This window comes from Amblyomma maculatum, chromosome 10, assembly GCF_055883805.1.
Source record: "Amblyomma maculatum isolate TAMU_Amacu chromosome 10, ASM5588380v1, whole genome shotgun sequence".
Lineage (NCBI taxonomy): Eukaryota > Metazoa > Arthropoda > Arachnida > Ixodida > Ixodidae > Amblyomma > Amblyomma maculatum.
In genome coordinates, this window is record NC_139353.1 from 115,225,911 (window position 1) to 115,245,646 (window position 19,736).

Consider the following 19,736-nt stretch of genomic DNA (forward strand, 5'->3'; position numbering starts at 1 on the left):
ACGTTACGTGGTGGCATGACAAGCAATGAAACACGGCGACACAAAAGAAACAAAACGACGTGATGACATGACGATGAATATGTTTTAATAGCCAGCGCCTAGCATGAGCGCTCCGCCCCGCGCCACTGCCCGCTTCGTCTTCTTCGTAGCAATATAATAAGCCTGCCAGGGGCTGGCGTTGAAGCTTTTTGCGTTTTATGTCATGACCACATTTATAAGCTTAGGACTTCATGTTTCGCAGTCTACAGGCCATTGCTGCCGCTCTAACAAATATAACTTTTTGATTATTGGAGCTTGCTGCCTGTTCTCACGACTTGCAACTAATGTTCTGGATCCCTATGCGCACTATTTCATGCACTGAAATCATTTTAACATGTGGAGTTTGACTTCATGGTAAGTTTACCAACGCCGGCTCCTCGGTGGTGCTCTGCTACCGTGGGCGTAGTTATCGCTGAACACGAAGCTTTAGTACAAACCTTCAAGAAAAAAAGTGTGACCGTTTGCTGCTATCGCCGCCGCCGAGTTGCTTAGTTCTTTTGCGGGCGCAAGTCAGCCCAATAAAGAGTTAATTTCCGTACCATCAATCCTGTGCCTTCATTTGTGTCGTCACCATCACGTGATATCTGGTGGAGGCGCTGGGTGTCGATCCCAGTACGAATGAGGTCCCAAAGGTTCTCCCCGCTTGCAAATGCGCTGGGGTAGTCCGGTTGAAGCGGTCGCTCGTAATGTCGCATCCAGCTGTCCAACGTCTTCTCGATGGTAGACGCTTCTGTTTCAAATTCCGCCATAGTTCTTGGCGGATTTCGCACAAGACCTGCAAAGAGCGACTCTTTAACGCCTCGCAATAAAAATTTTACTCTGTCACCTTCGGTCATTATAGGGTCGGCGCCGCGAAAGAGACGCTTCATCTCCTCAACGTACGCCAGGACAGGCTCGTTAGGGAGTTGAAGTCTTGACTGAAGGAGGGCCTGGGCTCTTTCCTTTCGGACGACGCTTGAAAAGGCAGTCAGAAACGCTTCCTTGAAACTCTCCCAATCCTTCATAGTCGCCTCATGATTTTCGAACCAAACTCGGGCATGTCCTTGAAGAACAAAGTAGACTTCCCTAAGTTTCGCGGCGTCGTTCCAGCCGTTGAATTCTGCCACACGATCGAAAAGGTCCATCCAGTCTCCCGCATCTTCATCCGGTCGTCCATGGAAGCAAGGGGGCTCACTGGGCTGGATGAACACAACCGGTGCTGTAGGCGTGGCCACTGTCAGCGTCGATGCCTTCAGAGATCGAGTGGGGTCAGGCAGCAGACCGTGTTCGGGTTGTAGGCCTTGGAGTCGGCGGCTGGCTCGGTGACCTGTAGGTTGGTCTTCCAGGGCGACAGAAATAAGGCTGAGGTCTTCGCTTAAAGGATCAAGGGCAGCACCTCCACCAGATGTCACGTGGTGGTGACCAGGGTCGACGACACAAATGAAGGCACAGGCTTGATGGTTGAAAAGTTGTTGCGTCGATACTTTCCGCCGTACAAAATCATTCGCCGTGTCGGACCACTGGACTATGAAGTCATTCCCGACGGAACGTCAGCATCACAACGGCGACGCGCACGGCCAGAAATTGTGCATGCTGTACGACTGAAGCCATATTACGCGCGTTAAAGAATCTGTGGTGTTCAAACTTTGCAGTGTTTATGTTTAAGTTTCTTTGTTTTGGAACATCGAGGCGATGTTTTTTTTAAGGGGGGAGTTTTGCCTCGAAACCTTCAAAGCTGTGTCTGTTGTTTTTTAACAGCCGCTGGCATACAGGCTTATCACTCCGATTCTGGTTCGCGTATCAGTTCCGTAATCTTTGTTTGTTAATGCTCGATGTCGCGAGTTACAACTTTATCAGTTTCGTTGTAGCGCAAGATGCACCGAGATCTGTCTCGAAGGTTCCGGTCACTCGGGTGTCTTTCCACAATGTTCCAGCCCGTGCTGGTAGCTGTTTGCGACGATATCTAGATTGTTCTGTGCAGCCTTTAAATTGAGCGTTGACGAGTGTGACGGGCATTCTTTGTTCGACGATCGACCAACACGTTTGCTGCTATCGCTTAGCTCGAGTTGCTTAGTTCTTTTGCGGGCGCAAGTCAGCCCCAATAAAGAGTTAATTTCCGTACTATCAAGCCTGTGTCTTCATTTTTGTCATCGACCTTGGTCACCACCACGTGACAATATGAATAAAATAGTGATTGTTGAAAGACATTCCTTTGCGCCTGATTGTTTAGCTGAATTGAAATAAAATGTAAATTTAATAATCAAATACTAGAACCTCTTAGAATGCAAAGGTCACAGTCAAAAAGAATATATTCATTCTTATATTGATGGAAGAATAACTGCAACTTACATGAATATATACATGACGAATATCGCGCTAGAAAGAAGAGAGTTAATAAAGTGGATGAATATTGCCATAGCTTGTTCCCTGTCATTAATGCGGTAAGATGGCGCGTTCGGAAGGCTCATCAAGGCGAGCGACCTTGGAAAGCTTATGCTGCGAAGTTAGTATTCCAGCATGTAATTTAGACAAATTAGCCTTTAGAGCTGCGCTTTGAGAAAACTGCACTTCACTGGCGGTTCTTTAACTGTGGTTCCGGGCTCGTTTTTTGTTTGTATAAGGTATATGTGAGTACTGAAATGCAATCTGTACTCATTTCTGAGCAGGCTTTTAGCACCCTTTCAGCACCTTTGCAACAGCCTACATAAAATCAAGGGTGCTTAGAGCAAAAGCACTTTTTGGAACCGAAATGAAGGGTGTATATATGAGAATTAGAGTGCTAGAAGGGTGCTCCAGTGGGTGTATTTTGCAAGAGCACGTTTTTAGCACCCATAAGGGTGTAAAATTTTTTACTGTGTATACAGGGTGGCCAGTTTTTCTAGCACGACATCCCCCCCGTCCTTTAACAAATCTGTAGTTATCTGATCCTCTCCAGCTGATTTCCCCCTTTTCATAGTTTCTAACGCTTTCCTGACCTCGTCCTTCATCACTGGTGGAACGTCTGACTCTTTTTCCTTACCGCCCATCTTATTACGGTCCTGACTACTGTGGCTGCTTTAGAGATCTGTATAGAACTCCTCGGCTACTTTGACTATCTTGTCCAAATTCGTGAAGACGTTGCCTGCCTTATCCCTTATCGCATACATCTGGTCTTTGTCTATGCTCAATTTCTTCTTTACCGCTTTAAGGCTTCTCTCGTTCTTTACAGCATGCTAAATTTTCTCCATGGTATACTTGCTTATATCGGCCACCTTGCGTTTATTGATGAGCTTTGATATCTCGGCCGATTCTATTCGGTCTGTTGGATTGGAAGTTTTCATACTCTCGCGTTTCTTAATCAAATCATTCGTCTCCTTAGACAGCTTACCGACATCCTCTCTAACTATTCTACCGCCTTTCTACAGCGCGCTCAGTAATGATATCTCTGAAATTATTCCTCCTTGCTTTTGGATGTTGTTGACACCTTCCCGAGCGCTGATCTAATTCTGAATGATGCCGAACATCTTTTAACATTTTTATTAGCGTAACCTGACAATTCTGTACTGTGTATTTAAAGTAACTAGCCAAAAAGAGGGCACATAATGCCCCGCAAAGGATTGAGCGCTAACAGTGCATTGCTATAGCAGAAGAAAAAACAAGAAATAAGAGATTTTTAATGACCTAATTTATGTTTGCATTTCAACAATAAAAAAAAAAACAGACTTTAAGTCAGAAAATAAAGTGATTTACTCATCATTAACATTGCAAAGGTCATTTAATGCCAGTTTAGACATAGCACAGTGCCCACATTGTCACCTCCTGTTCAAAATATTAACATCCTTTTCGTACATCAGAAGCTCAACCAATTAAAAAACCTGCCAATGAAGGTTTAGTAAAAGCATGCACTCCCTGCTCTGTATGTGCTACTTTGAGGCAACATTTAGTTTCCAGCTTGCACAAGTAGCTTTCATAATTTAACCCCTCAAGCTCTTTGGACAAGCAGCTCGTCCTTGTAAAGCTGCCCTCAAGCCATTTTGGACAACTGTAGCTTGTCTTTGCAGGATAGTTCCTCACCCTGAGAGTTTTAGGCGAGTACAGCACTCCTCTGTGGCTTAGGTTATGCGCCATTTGACAGATGGCACCACTGACCCGTTAACTGCTTTTTGTTCTACCGCTTGAAAGCCTTTTAAGCAGCCTTAATGAGAAAAATGGCGCCTGGTAGAGGCAACGCATGCGCTGTTGGCCCATCATCGCGGAAAAGAACTTTCCTTCATTGCCATCCTCGCCATCCGAAGATAGCTCAGCCACCAATTTTTGCACTGTTATGGGAAGCGAAGACGACAATGATGACATGAGTAGTTCTTTAGGTGAAGATGATGACAGCTCAGAAGATACTATTGCGAGTTCTGTTTCTGTGTCAGTGGATGAAAATTGACAACATTCCGATGAAACCCCCTGGGCTTCCAGTCTTGGTGGTCCCTTGTAAGACATTTCCAGTTACCTCGCTATATTTTACTCGACTAGATTGTTGCTTATTGGCGGGCAGCTGATTTTTCACGTAATGAGCAATAAACTGCACTGCGCTAATTTGACTTAGTTTCTGGTTCAAATATTTTTATCTCGGATACCTCCTTTTTATTACACTACCAATAGAAACTAGCAGTAAAAATAAAAACCAAAGGGACACTTAAGCTCCGCCTCTAAGGGTATGAGGCGACCAGTGTAGGCTACCACCCAACATATAAAGCCCTGCTTTAACCAAGCTGTATCAACATGTCTGCGTAGCCTAGGTGTAGCAAGCCTGACTCAGCATTGAAGAGCACTGGAATGTTGATTCGTATTTCCCCTTCCCACCTGAAATGGACGACCGCAGTTAGCAGCTCCTCCTAACTTTTTGGATATCATGTGGTCTCGTTAAGCCACACAAATCATCGAAGAATGTGTGTTCGGCCATGCTACTTGCCAGCACCATGCTCTTGATGTTTAGCTCACAACACAGGCAACAAATTTTCATGTAATGGGGCCTTTACCGATATCGTAACTTTAAGCAATTTTAGCTAGAAATCTTGAAATAATAGTGCTCAAGGGGTTAAATTGAAATTGAACTATTGTTGGATCAGCTTAAGAAGCAACAACTCCTTATCAAAGGAGACCTTCCTGGCAATACCATGGTGGTTAATTGCCTTTGACTTGTAAGAGTGACATTGCAGGTGGCTGTCAGGTGCAAGTGAATTATCTGCACATTAGCTTGAATACCATGATGACTGGCCCAAATCGCTTGCTAAAATGCCTCATTAGAGGAGCACCAGCTGCGTCATTCGAGTTGTAGTGCAAAAAGATGGCCTTCCGAGATCGATAACCTAAGAAATTGCTGAATATTAAACAACCTAATGAAAATCTCTTTTCTGAAGAAAAGGGCTTTGCTATAGCCCAAGCGAAGTATACTCAACAGGAAGCGTAAACAAAAGTAACCTTGCACTTCTGATCACTACAGCTTTCACAAAAGCTCTTCCAAATCAAAGTACACACGAATGAAGTAACAGTCACTAAAACGAAAGGAAGCAGTTCGGGTTTTTTTCATGGTTGTTTGACAAACCTAAGAAAATAGCACTGTCTGTTTTTTGTCATTTCTATTAAATTGACATTATATTAAAATATCAATATGCTACTAATTATGCAGTCTGAGCCCAGCCTCATAAAGAGCATCCCGGTCACGGCAGCCGCTTTTCAGTGGAGGCGAAACGCAAGGTGCCCGTGGGCTCTGTGTTGTCGGCGCACGGTAAAGAACCCCAGGTGGTCGAAAATTCCACAGCCTTCCACTACAGTATCTCTCATAGCTTGAGTCGCTTTGGGCATTAAACCCTAAGAGCCAACCAATCATAAAGAGCATTGCTCCTTGCCTATCTTTGAATTCGGTGACTGCTGACTTCATTCACATGGATAATGAGCTCCTCGTTTCCCTATCCCTGCACCTTCATAATGGAAGTGCATGACTTGTGGCAGTGCTATCATAAAGCTAGAACCAAGTTCCTGTGTGACCCTTAAAAATGTTTTATCGAGAAAAGCAGTAATGAAGACAACCATGCAGACACTAGACTAAAGAAACTAACCTGAGCCTCGGTTGACGGCACAACTGCTTGTGTTGGACACGCAGCATTATTAACGGATTCCGTCAGCTGATTGACCAGCTCAGCAACATCTGAAAAAAAAAAAGAAAAGGAAAGCTTGAACAAAACACTAGTTCATCACTAGCAGCAGCAGCCCATGTAACATTCACCACACAAGGAAATAATAGCTGCAGTACCAGGGAAAACTGCAATGCCCGGAGGATGATTAGTCAGCGTCTAAAGAAGGTGCTGTGCAGAAACACCTTTCTTGAATGGAGACCAGCATTTCAAAGGGTCCTGATAAGGAATATATCTGTCGGCGAACAATTCTAAAAAACTTTCTGCAAAAGGGGGGGGAGAATGACAAAGAAATAGAATAATGACGGAAGATTGAAACTGCCGCGCCAAACAAAAAAAAAAAAAAATTCGAGGTGCAGCAAAAGTAGAAAACGATAAGAAAGACAGTGTTTACAGGAACATGTGCAGCTATTGCAGAAGGGGGGATAGAGTATGCAAGTGCGGTGAATAAACTGTACAAATAACTCTATATATGGGATTCTTTTGCCGACTAGTTAAATTGCTGAAGGAACACATTTAAGGGATTCTAAGGTCCCTTTAGAGATATTTATTCCTTCTGGTTCTAGTGCTCTAAATTTGTGGATTAGATATGCCTATCTATATTTACGGTCCCTTTTAGATTTAAAGCCTGACTGGAGAATACATATTTTAATTTCTCCGAACTTATGGTATTTCCGCTTGAAATGCTGGGAAACTGCCTTGGATAGAATGTTTCGGGTGATGAAAGGTAAAACCTAGGTTTTGTTGCTTATCTGTTGAGTTTCTGTGCAAGGTAGTTCTAAGGTAGTCCTATTTCCCATTGGAAAATTGGAAACCAATAACATCTAAGCTCGACAATAAGCATCCAACATAAATACATCCTTGCTCTTGGCCCAGATGTAAGACGTGCAATCATATACAAAAATACACCGCGGTTAAAAGTACTGCAAACGAATTCACTTTTCACATAAACGCATGGTTTCATTGCACACCTTCAAAAGTTGTCTACCTTCTAGAAAGCTCTTCTCTCATAAACAGTAGATAAGAGAGACGGGGCAATCAATGAACGTATACGGCCTAACGGCCATCGGGTGGACACCTGCAAATACCTCCCGAAAGCAGTTTCCTAGCATTTCAATCAACGAGCACTAGTTCGAAGATATATAATTTATAAATTCTCCAGTCAGGCTTTAAATATACGAATTTTATTTCTAGACAAAATTCTAGTACATTTCAGAGGGTGTTCTAGGTAAATGTAAGCAGCAAAGTATTAAACATACACTGCGTGGTAAGGATTAAAATGTACCAACTGGCCCAGCACTCCAGTCTATACACTGCGTCATAGCCCTTTCAAATCTACTGAGGGGTGCTGAGAATATGGTGAATTTTTCGTTTTTTCGTTTTATTCAACAATAAATAAATATTTTCTAGTTTTGCATTTATTGTTTTGAGGAGTCTAGGGTCAACGCAAAAGTTGTAGTTCGCTCAAGAAATGGCTCGCCATGTCCTTTTCGCGAATTGGCGTCACTTTTCGTATTGCTCTTCGAAAAACGTCCGCGAAACACGGAACTAATAGGGAAGCGATTTAAGCGCCCCTAGATGACCGACCATATAGGAAATCGGTTATCTTTGCAATTCTCTCGGGAACGTGGTTTTATGTTTGTCAAATGAAGCAGGAATTTTGAAAGAATAAAGAAATAAATCCTTGAGCAAATTCTTTTCGCACGACAATCTCATCGCGAAAAAAAACTTCCATCATCATGTTCTTCTGCTCGCTTCCATTTATTGCAAACCATGCTTGCGATAGTATCAGACAAAAGAGAACTTCGTTACTTCATCGTTCGTCTGGGAGGTCAGCATGCTCAATGCTTAAGATGGCGGTCCCACTCCAGCGGGGAAGAGACGACATTTTTGGTGATATTCATACGCCCACTGCGCCTCACTCGTTTAGGTTATAAATGTGACTTTAATATATTTATAAAGATTATTTACTCTCCTTTCCAATGGTGCATTTGGTTTATAAATAGCTGCAACGATGTTTAAGCTGTTAAGGAAAACACAAAGGTAAGAAACTGCTCTTCAGCTCTACTTGGCTCGGGAAAAGCAGAATTGTGCGAAATCTTTTGCACCTAGAAAAAACCCGTTCGAGGTGTTTTGAGACTAGGTGCTAATGAACAAAGTTAAGCATTTTTATTACTGTGTATCGCATAGTTTATTAGCGACGCGCCTGTGAAAATTGTATAAAGTGTATACATACAATAACTTTCAAAATATGCATTCTGCTGCTATGTTTTGCGCAGTTGGAGGTCGTACATATTTCGCTGTTTCCTGAAAATATTATCTGTCTGCTTCATTTAGTGTAAAAGTTATTTGTGATCAAACTTAGCGTTTTTTGTAAAATGGCTAAAAGTAAATGCTAAACTGTTCAAGTAATACGCTTTTATCTGTGCTGAAATTTCGCGTGAAAAAACATTACACCTGGCTGTCAAAGGATAAGCATCGGTTTTGTTCTACGACTCTCGAGGAATGTGCACTGTCAGGGTGATTTCAGCTATTTTTTTTGTGGCTCACTTGAAGCGCGCGAACTCTTTATGAAATATTTTAGGCGTGATGAAAATGCTCCATGGCTTGTTTGTTTCTGGCGAATATAACTTAAAGGTTCGGGCTTTCGTTCCGTTATTCAGCCGCTAACAATTATCAACTACAAAGTGTACAAAACGCAAATAATACTGAAATAACAGAGCCACGTATGATAAATTTAGTATGTAGCGCCATCTGTTTAATTTCATGTGCACTAAAATGTCGCAGTTCAGAAAAATACGAGGAAGGCGCCACAAACACCTTGAATCGAGGGGTATTTTCGAGAGGTTATTGTGCTTCTACAACGTCTTCCCTCTGCCCTTTCCTTTCCATCGGGCGAGAGAGGTAAACAGTGGCGAGTCGGGTCGAGTGTTCGGGTCGAACTGAGATGCAGGTGCTTCGCGCACTCAGGTGCTTCGCCCATGCGCAGTAGCGCTACTTGAAAATGGTCCCTTGACAAATGTACACTTACTTGCTTTGAGATTTATTTATCGCCTCGAATTAAGTGTGTCATACTGTTTGTGTGCCGAAACGTTGCCAGCTAAGGCTCTCGTGCGTGCAGCTGAGGTGCGCCCCGGCTACAATCAACACTGTACACCGGTGAACGAAACGTGCTTCTTGTCCAGTACAAGTAGTGGCTTTCGTTACTGGTTTCTAGCTTTTTTAGTAGCACACATGATATATGCTTGTGTTTGGCAAAAGCAGGCATCTTTCTGCTCATGGGGCTGCCTCGCACGAGAAGCGAATAGCCGCTAACATGGGGAAACCGACGAACAAAGGAGGCCTCTTTCCTTCTTCAGAAACAACTAAGCGGAATGAGCAATTCAAAGAACAGCGCTGTCATAATTTAAACCTAGCAGCTAGAGATACATTCAGACAACGCGAAATCTCTGCATTCTTATTATCGAGTCAGTCTTCCACTGAAAGTGAGGCAATGAACTCTTGCACGTTAGAGGGTCGGTATCATGCAAACCCTCAAAGGAAAAATAAAACTTGATGCTATGGAAATAATCAAATGAGGATAAGAGGCTACGTGCCGCACAAATTTATTGCATGATATGAAGATTTTACGAGTTCAGAACAAAGATAGAAACGGTAAAACAAATACTAAAATTCTGTTTCGCTCTGCGCACATGATAAAGAATGCATCGGCTGTTAAAGTGTAGTTTATTTACTGGTATCAGCCTAACTGCATTGCTGTTTGTTTATTTTCCATATCTTAGGCAGGACAGGAAAAAAAGTGTTACAAATGTGTGAATAAATTTGACTTTGCCGCCGCAGTCGAGGGAGGAAAAAAAATCGTTGGCAGGGTCGTAGTTGCTTGTAATCTTGGAGCGCCTCTCGCGCCGCGCTTTTATCACAAAAAACGGCACGGCGCTGAACAAAGAAGAATTTGGCACTAAGCGTCTCAGGGCAATAGCAGCGAAAAAAAAACAGTTCGAACACGAACGCTGTCGGAGCTGGTTATTCCTCGTCTTAGCTCCGCCACAAAGCTATCTTCAGATGTTCGCGGTGTTAGCATATATTGTGTGGGTGCGGAATTTAGACTTTCTTTTTTTCAGTGGCAAGAAGAAAAAATATCTTCCCCTTTCTACGATAAAATGAATAGTAGGGCACGGAACTATAACACTTCATAAATTAATATAGTATAATTTCAAAGAGCGTCCCCCTAGGAGAAATTCCACGAATACTTGTACCCTCTGCCAATTTACTTGTACAGATAAAATGTTTCGACAGTCTGCCCAGTACAACTTGAAAACCTGAACATGCACAAGCATGCCTCTTCAACCTTCCTACTGAAGTTCCTATATAGCGCAAGCAGTGCAGGCTCCAAAGAAAAGGAGAAAAAATGATATAGTGGGCGGCCGAAGGTAATCACCAGCATTTCAGTCATCTTTCTTTTTTTTTTCCGAATGTTGTGTTCCGGTGATGATAGTAAAGCTAACGTGCCGCAGTAGCTTCCGGGGAATTTTTCGGTGAATGGGCAAATAGGAAACAGCCATGTGAAACTACTCCAATACAAAAATGTGATGTTGAATCGGGCTTTGCCACTGCGTTTCAGTCATTTCCTTCACTAAAATTGAAAAAAAAAATAACGATGAGGCTCAACGCTTCTGAACCGAATGTCGAGCTTTAGCACAAATGAGAGAAACCACTGTAATCAATAGTTCGACGAAATGCAATCTGATCAGGTGGTGGCATAAAAAATATACAGGGTCACTGACCAAGTCTAAGTTTCATGTAAACGTACTAACGTTTCGGAAGCCCTACAGCTTCGTTGCTCACAATGGAGAAACCAGACAAAAAGCATTCGTTTATATCTTCTTCAAATACTTTGACTTGATCAGTGGCCCTATATATTTTTATGAGAGAAAACACTGAATTGGTTTCCAGTTCGATGTTTTTATTTGCGCTCATTTTATTTATTTTACACGTGCATGATGTCCCGTCATCTTCCTAGCTAATTCCGCTTCGTGAAGGGGGATACACCGCGGATTGTTCGAAGCATTACGGCGTCTACGGTAAACCGTTGATGCATTCGGCAGGGAAGCTGGCTCGGCGTTCATTTTTCCTATAATTTGCTATACCTGCCTAGCATAGCCCGCTACTGCGCTTTGCCGCTGTGGCCGGTGGCGTGGAGCGTTCGATCTGGTTTGCCCGGGCACAACGACGACGGCGATGTTGCTATGGTGCTGGCACTGTTTACGATTCTTAGAAAAACGCGCCACTCGCGCAAGTGAGCAACATAGCTAACGCTCTAAAAGCCCATCGGCAGGCAGAGCGTCTCCAAAAGAATGGGGCCCTTTTCTCGAGTAAGGTAGATACCGTGTCACCCAGGCGTCCACACACCCGCCGCCTCAACGCACAATTTGTTGAATTTATATTTGAACCTTGTTTTGAAGCAACTCGACTTCCTGTGCTCTGAAAGGTGTCCGATCATGTTAGCAAAAGTGTCATAGAAGCATGTGAGAATATCGAAGCATACAAAGAACCTGCTTCCGTTTGACTACATGAAGCAAAACCACTGTGCTGCATTGGTATGGAAAAAGGCAGAAATTATAGCACATGCCAAATCTTACAGAACGCGATCTGATCGATGCGTCTAATCGTTTGGCATTTGCAGGAAAACATTTGGTAAGCATAGGCGCTCTTGCATGGAGTAAAAATTGGGCTCTGATTATTATGTTGCAAATGTGTGAATGTACAAGTAAGTGCCACATCACGAAATTATTTACTACCAACACATGAAGCCGAAAGGAGGGCTCAACAGTAAAGCATACTTGTTGCATACGTGTGTGTGCCCTGTGAAATGAGTACAATAAAGTCAGGCTCCAAGCTAATAATGAACAGTAGTCCGCCCAATATATTGGTTCAGAAAGCGCATGCGTCATCACGGGAAGCTGCAGCAGGACAGGTCAGCGTCTTCCATAGCATATGCTACTTTTCACATCAGGTTTCAGTGTCGAGTGAAATTCTGCAGGAGAAAAATGTTTCTAGGAGATTGATTGTTAAAATTTTATTCTACATAATTGCCTGAAAATACTTTGTTCCTTTAATTGCAGACACACACACACACACACACACACACACACACACACACACACACACACGCATATATATATATATATATATATATATATACGTATCCGCGCGCACGTACGCGCGGATCGAATACATAAAATGAGGACTCTGTCGAGCACCCAGTTGGGAGTGGGGAAGTGGCCGCCATAAGCGCCTTCCCTCCAGTCTTTAGATATGCTTGAATTAAGTATGTGATGACTTATGAAATACTGCCTCCTGTCAGTTCTTGGGTGTCGGTTTTGATTGAGTGAGTTTTTTTTTTTACTGTTGTTGTGCTTATATTTTATGTGCAGTAATAACCGCTTCAACTGGTCTACTCGATGTGTTGGTGTGTTTTGTACATTGTGCTTTCATGCTTTTTTGAATTTATGTAAATGTATGCCACTCCTGCTTGGGCGCGCAGCCTGCAGTATGTTCAAAATAAATAAATAAATAAAACTGTCCCCGTTAGGTTCTTTCTTCTGGCAACCTTCCGTTACAACCCCATCTCCCCTTCCCCCATTTCCCACACAGTTTAGTGTGAATGCGCCTCCTCAGTGCCGAAGAGAACATGAATACATGCCGGCCTCCTGCGCGATACATAGCCTCTTGGTGTATTTCACATCTATTTCGAAATATCGATTCATCTCAAAAGGAAAAAATGGGCAATCATTCACTTATTTGCACACTGTAACTTACCAGCTCTAGTTTCCAAGACTGGACAAGCACGAACAAAAAATAAACAAGGGCGACTGTTGACTGAAGTTCAGCGAATTATAGCTACATTATCATATTTGTAATCATATTTGATAAAGCAAATTTCTGTTGACCGCAAGAGCTGGCAGCTCACTCCAGTCAAGGAGTGTCCAGATCCCTACTATATCTATGGAATCAACAATAGGGAGGTTTAGAATATGGTACCCCTACCGCTTAGGGGGACAGGGTAATAGCGCGGGTGGCAGTAGGAGCACAATTCTCTATTATAGTGCGCGCGCTCCGCTATTACTATATCCCACTTACGGATAGGGTCGCGGTATTCTAAAGCTCGCTAATGATCACACGATTGCACAGCCCTAAAGACGAGGATCAAAAGAACACAAGACAGGCGCCGACTTCAACTAAGGTTCATTGACGAAGTGTGCAGAAATAATGTCATTCGCTTTTCCTTTTCACTCGTACTAAGAGTGCACTGTGCAATCATGTTGACACCCTGTTTTATTTGTGTTCAGTGAAGCTAGCCTACTGCAGTCCTGTCCAACCCCCTCACGCTCGGCGGGTAGGAGCAATCGGGTTCGTGGCTCTACAGCGGAAACTATACTTCGTCTCACACCATATCTGCAGCACTGCGAAAGGCCGAGGAGCCGTTTCAATTGTGCTCCTAAGTGCCTCTCGCCTGTGCACACTATAATAGAGAATTGTGCTCCTACTGTCCCCCCGCCAATTTGGGGGGGCGAGAGGCGCTTAGGAGCACAATTGCCTATTGTACGTGTGATCCTGCATGATTGGACCAGCTGGGATGCGTCTGCCTTTCCCTGTGCTGCAAACATCTTGTGAGACGAAGTATAGGCAAGAGAGGGAAGGCTCTTGTCCCATTTTCGGAGCGCGTATTGTCCGAAGAAGTGGTGCGGTGGGGTGAAGAGGGGAGTTATATGGGGCAGCCCATGCTGCAAAGATGGGGACAAAAGTCCTCCCCTTCTCTGCCTGGACACTGATGTGGAGCCGCAAAAACTTTTGAAAGTCCGCGCAGCAACACAAGAAAAGCCTTCAGGCAGCGCAAGTCGAGAGGGCTGGGTGGGTGCTCAATTCCTCAGTCATGGATTAGTGGCGTAGACTGGTGGCAGAATCTGAACTACTTTCAAGATGGCGACCATGGAAACGCCACCTTAAAGCTCTCACTAGTTTTCACGACGTTCAGGCGCACCGTATTCTGGAAAACCATGGGAACATATCATGGACAGCCTTATATGTGGATGTGCGAGACAAAGGTAATCAAGGTTCCCTCCAATTTATTATTCAAATTTTTATATGTTGTGCACAAATTCTGTGCGCAAAGGAATGATCCTTAGTTTTGCAAGATATGCAGTAGTTTTTCATGAATAAAATCGCATATCACTAGAGATGGATAGCGGTGTTTTTTCATAAAAAATTGTTACAAGTTTGAAGTCCTGCTGCTTGTACACTAAAGTTTTATCCTGTATTAATTTTGCCTCTATAGAGCTAGGAGCATTCACTTCGAGGAGCGTTAATAAATTCCTTTTTCCTCGTCACACTTGTATTAGTCAAAAGTCGAAAACTTTGTTCAAGGATCAACGAGCAGCAAAACGTCCACTTTCAATCCTGCATTCTGATACGAAGAATTGAGTTGCTGTAAAGTAAGCTTTTTCTTAATTACGAAGGTTTATTCTTTATTTAAAGAACATTTTAAGGTTCTGGACCGCGAGGTGATTTCTTGACAACGCAAACAATTCGTTTCAATTTAGAACACAATATAAAATCGAATAATTTTGATGACTTTTTTGAAAAAGCACTTCCTTCAATTTTATTAAATTCGCCCTGAAAAACTCACTCATTTGGGACTAAACGGTGTTGCACTATACTGTTTACAATTATAAAAATGTCAAAAAACTAAAAACTTTTGCAGAAAATGGTCAATATTGAGCGCTAGATTCTGGCGGGATCCAAAAAGTTTTCGACACGAAAATCATTTCCCAGCATTACGCAGGCCTTATTGTTTCTTAATTTGCAGCTCTGTACTTGTCTGTTTGTTCTAATGTTAGTTCGAAATTGGAAAAAAGTTTAAAAACTGTCTAAAAGTTGACAACTTCTATTTGAATTTAGAAACATGACCACGCTAAATTTTTCTTCAATCCGCTTAAAAACAATGCCCAGTTTTTCACAAATATGAGAAAACAAAATATTCCATTATTTGGTATATCAAATCAAATAACACGATCGCATAGTTTTAAGCTATAACGTTGCCTAGGCCTGCCCCTTAAGGAGTAGGCCATTCAGACATTCCATTCATTATTCGCTAAACTTAGTTACACGTTACCCGCAACAACATTTTGTCCCCCTTTCTGCATTCGAATTCAAAGGCTGAAAAAGCCCAGCAGCCAAAGAGTTCCCGAGACAACACTGCAACTAAATGGCAAGTAAAAAAAAAAAGAGCTTATTTAAATGCCTGAAAAGCACTATACAGGGGGCTTCTGCAAGGGGAGCATGTTGAATCTTTCGGTGCGTGCCGCTGCTGATGGTCGTATATGGGCTTTTGAGTACAGCCCTTTCGGGTGAAGACGCCCGTGCTCCTTCCGCAGACGCCAGTAAAGGTCCCCGACGGCCTCGAAGCTGGACTCCTCGCTTGTGACCCGTGAATCCAGCGTATTATTACGCCCGCCTAAGTCATGACCGTCGCAAGAGGTCGAAGTCTGCTTTACACAGCTGACCTGGTCAAGATCCGTGGCATAGAAGGGAGGCTGGACCTGTAGGTGCCCTGCCGGGTGATGTGGGGGCTTACCAGCTCCAGCCACGTTCGGATCGCTTTGCAGGCCCTTGTCGGCAGCGCTGAGCTGTGTGGCCTGGAAAGCAAAACCGACGCATTGACTATTGTGATAAATGCCCGCATCCTAATTCCGCAACACTTTAAATATGGTTGCGGGAACTTTGACGAGAGAAAAGAAGAAACCGCAAAAACAGATCGGGAGGCTGTTTTTGCGGTACACCGGGAGAATTTGACGCACAACTTATTCGGTCATCGCGAGGACCTCCATGAAAGTGCACTAAGACTGGCCCTACCATTTTATGGAAGGATTACGTCTATTCATTGCATGCTTAGCCACTGAACGTTGGACAGGTGAGGAAAAAATGACTGAACGACGAACTTACCTCGTTTACTGAATCGCATGTCGTGTCCAGTGCGGAACGACTTTCTCTGGACTTCTGGGAGAATTCGGGTGCGTCAGGGTTGAGCGACGAACACTAAAAAAATTAGGAGGACGCTTTTGCTTCAACATATCAATTCACAGGATAGCACCTTTAACACCACCTTTCCTGCCCGCTGCATTTTTGTTACTCTTTCAAAGCAATATAATTTAAATATTATAACTTCACAACAGTACAAATCTCATACACAAATGTTTTCTTCTTGGTGATCAACTAAAACAGTCTAATATGTTTGGAATAAGGGATCGGAGGAGCGATGATAGAATATAATCGAATAAAATATATTGAGCAAAGTCGGGCTGTGACGTACACTCATTTCAATTGAAATGGAAATCTATGTTTTATGATCAAATAAGCCTAAGGGTGATGCAATAGCCACGTATCTTCCGCGAAAAAAAAAATGCTTTGTATGCTTTCTAAACCTCGCCAAGTTGATCTTCTATTCCTGCCAATTTGACAGGGTTTCTAAATTAACTCATAAAATGCTCTACCTATACCATGCTAACTTAAGAATTTAAGCGACCAGAATCAGCGTGAGGAGGCACTCACAATATCTCCTGGTTCCACAACCCAAACTTGAAAGTAAAAATAGTGCTCTCCACGATAGACGTAGCACCGCATCTCTGCGGGACACGCTGTGCACTGCAAACCGCAATTAGAGACAACAATTAGCATGCATGCACAAGTAAGGAAAGCCTCCAAAAGCAACTGAGAGTAGGGTCATAAATTTAGCTATGCTTTGCAAAGACAACTTGAAGTTTCGAACGTAATCTACCAAAAGGTGTTAAAAATGAGCAGTTGTACTGACCTTCACGTAGATGCGCATTTCTTAAAATATTTTCTTGACGCCACCAAACACTACGTTCTGAGATGACCTCGAGTCAGTGATTTGTGTCTTCAAACGGAGCCTTTTTATACGTGCTGGAGCGTTTCGCCCTGCTAAGCGTGATTGGTTCTTTGGAAGAAGGCCCATCAAGGTTGGCTCGCCCACTTGCCACTCAGTACAAAATTTTTCCTTTCGCCTTGAACTCCAACACTTTCCATCTTTTGTTGTTCTCAGTGAAAGTCATCCCAGGGGGGAGGGGGGGGGAAATGACCCACAAAGAAATGGAGGCTGCGCTTATCTCTTGGTTCTAGGAGGTATTGTAAGTCTACTTAGCTGTAAGCTGTGACTTGTTCTGATGAGTCATGGTCGGTGTCAAATGGCTCCGCCAACTTTCTGCACGGTTTGTACTCAACACTGGTTTTATGGCTTTTCGGAGGCGTTCTGTTTCTTGAATATATTCTGTACAACTCAGGAGCATGTGAAATTCTGTGAAGTGCCGAAGACATTGCCCAAACTGGTGTTGGAATGTGGGTTAGATGTCACGTGAAACCACACTTGGCTCAGAGGCTGTTGGGAATCACATCGTCGTAAAATACCTCAACGATGAATAGTGGTGTAGCTAACGCTGCCCCGTGACATCAGCACATCATCAGGCCATCACTTGCTTATAGCCTTAAAGTGTTCGCGCGCCTTTGAAGAGAGGGCAGTGGCATATGACGCCCAGCGCGGGGACAGATTCCTCCTACACTGCATATTTCCTGCTCGAGGATTGAAATGAATGGAATGTTATATAATGTGCTTGCTCCACATAATCAGGTTATTTCTCAGAGAAGATTCCTACGCTTGCCGATGCATGCAAATTCAGATCGGAATTAATGTTTGCATGCATTTCTCTGGTGGTCTCCTAATTATCAATGAATGACGTCATCGATGTCACGGAACGTTTTATCCTTTGGTTTAGTTTAGCTTTAATCTAAGAAATCGCCATGTTGTCACTTCTGTTCTACAGAAAAAAAACATATTGAAAGGCTGATGATCACTTAAATGTACCTAATATCGTACAGATGCATCTTCAATGTTATACTCAACAAATCAGTAAGAAATTAAGTGGCGTTTACGCTATATACTTTACATTTCGTGCCTTATGGAATTATCACTAATGCCTGTGCATTTCTTTTCGCCAAGGAGGACGCGCAGGAAGCTACCGCATGCGTCTGAGGGGTGTTTACTATTGTGGCTGTGTTGTTTTATGTTTTAATTCTTAGGCTTCGGTAACTTTACCTATATTGACTATCTTTCTCTCCCTCCTTCCGGCGACTTTTTTCCCGCCCCCTTTGCCCAATGCCTATCTCCAGGACGCGCATCCAGGGAATCGCCCTGGTATTGTGCCTGTCTTCCCCTAATATACTGAGTTGTGTCTTCTTTGTGTGCTCTAATCCTACCCACCTCCCTCTCTCCACCCTTCTCTGTCAGCAGGCACTCCTAACCATGTGTAGCAGGTTGTTCGTTTTCCAAGAAGATGAGCTCTATTTTTTTGGTACAATTAAGCCAGCCATTTGCGCCTTGTCTAGCTCTATACTTGGCCTCCTAAGCTATCTGCAGCCCTTCGAAATGCAGACTGCCCTTGCAATTGTGCTCCTAAGTGTCTATTGCCCCTGCACACCATAATAGATAATTGTACTCCTACTGTCACCCTGCCAATTTTGGAACGAGAGGCGCGACGAGCACAATGGCCGATTGTAATGCCGGTGGGCCTGACTGCACCCTGGTGCCTCTGCCTTTCGCAGTGCTGCAGAAATCTTGTGGACGAAATATAGTTGCCTGATTATGGCATCGGAATGTGATGATAATGAGGGGTTGTCCTCATTCACTATTTTTAGGCATTCCCAGAGCGTGTAATGTCTCGCCCTAAACCGTGAACAGCATCTTCGTACTGCTTGAATAGCCTGCCAATGAAAATAACCTACACCTCATATCCCCGCACCTCACCCACTTTATTTAACCATATTAGTGTATAATATCTTCAGACAAGAATGTGGCGCTCAAGCATTTACGCACGAATATTTCCTGAAATTATCGACAGACAGTTCTAGGAGCCTTTGGAAAATTGGACTCCCATTCACCATAAATCCAAAACATCACCAATCTATACCGCGTAGCCTCCAGACGATGCTCTGGAGGCTACGCGGGACGTGATCCCCATGTCGAGGGACTAGTAAAACAGCACAAGAGAAAGCGAGAGGCACCGGTAGGAGGGAGAGAGCGACATCATTGAGGGAGAAGTTTTCAAAAGCCAGGGAAGGAAGATATGAAACATTATCAGTACAATAACAAACGCCTCTGAGACGCATGGGCTAGCACACAACAAATTCTCCTTTGCGGACGACCACTGCAAAAAATTAGTGAAGAATTACATCAGGCTTGAAATGTAAAATCTGTAGCATCGTCATTGTAAAGTGCGCAGTTGAATCGCGTCTATCGCGGGTTGAACGAACGGTTGCAAAAACTGCAGCATGTGTGTGTGTATGCTAGCTTGCGTTTCTGTTTGTACATGGAAAAGAGGCGGCATAGTAGATTCGTCCTCAATTGAAACGGTTCCAACTTATAGGGAGGTGTCCGGGCCTACGCCGCATAGACGGCCAGCGGAAGAGTGTGGCCGCAGAAAAGCG

General features: G+C 43.5%; 1 pseudogene; it reads right to left on the bottom strand.

Annotated features, from left to right (window-relative positions):
• Positions 1–17,067, bottom strand: part of LOC146177292 (uncharacterized) — a 75,448-nt pseudogene extending 58,381 nt beyond the window's left edge.
• Between the last annotated feature and the right edge of the window lie 2,669 nt (positions 17,068–19,736).